Source organism: Perca flavescens, chromosome 10 (genome assembly GCF_004354835.1).
Source record: "Perca flavescens isolate YP-PL-M2 chromosome 10, PFLA_1.0, whole genome shotgun sequence".
Taxonomy (NCBI): Eukaryota; Metazoa; Chordata; class Actinopteri; order Perciformes; family Percidae; genus Perca; species Perca flavescens.
The window spans coordinates 1,476,834-1,477,492 of NC_041340.1; the positions used below are offsets into that span (position 1 = coordinate 1,476,834).

Genomic DNA, 659 nt, shown 5'->3' on the forward strand with positions numbered 1-659 from the left:
CCTGGGTCTCCATGGCAACAGAGACTGTCCTCTGTGGGCCAATCACAGCTCAGCGTTTGCTCCAGCTGTAAACTAACGTGTAACATCAATAATAACTCTCTGTATTAAAGATGTCAATAACAATCTCTTACTTTTAATACTTTAACTACATGTTCCTGATGGTACTTCTACTGCAGGACGTTAACTGTACCAGTAGTATTACAGTGTTGTATTAGTACTTTTACTGCAGTAATCTGAATACTTCTTTCCCTGCTGAACATTTTGAACATTAAACTTTTCATTCCCGGTGCAAATGTCCAGTATTGTTTATTAGGGGACACACATACACACACACACGCACACACACAGACCCAGACACACACACACACACACACACACACACACACACACACACACACAGACACACGCACAGACACACGCACAGACACACACACACACACACACACACAGAGACTCACACAGACACACACACACATGCAAACAGAGACACACACACACAAACGCACACACACGCACACAGACACACGCACACACAGGCACACTCACACAAACGCACACACACACACGCGCAGAGACACAGACACACACACACACTAAATGACAAGGAATGTAAAATGTGTCAGACTTTATTAAATGTAATCATCCAATAATGTGACAGT

At 43.4% G+C, this 659-nt stretch overlaps 1 protein-coding gene across 1 annotated transcript in view; it reads left to right on the plus strand.

Moving 5' to 3' along the window:
- Positions 1-281, plus strand: part of nipsnap3a (nipsnap homolog 3A (C. elegans)) — a 171,704-nt gene extending 171,423 nt beyond the window's left edge. Inside the window, 1 exon segment of the mRNA XM_028589692.1 lies at positions 1-281. This exon segment is cut by the window's left edge and continues 92 nt beyond it. The gene's annotated coding sequence lies outside the window, so the exon portion shown is untranslated.
- Positions 282-659: the final 378 nt, after the last annotated feature.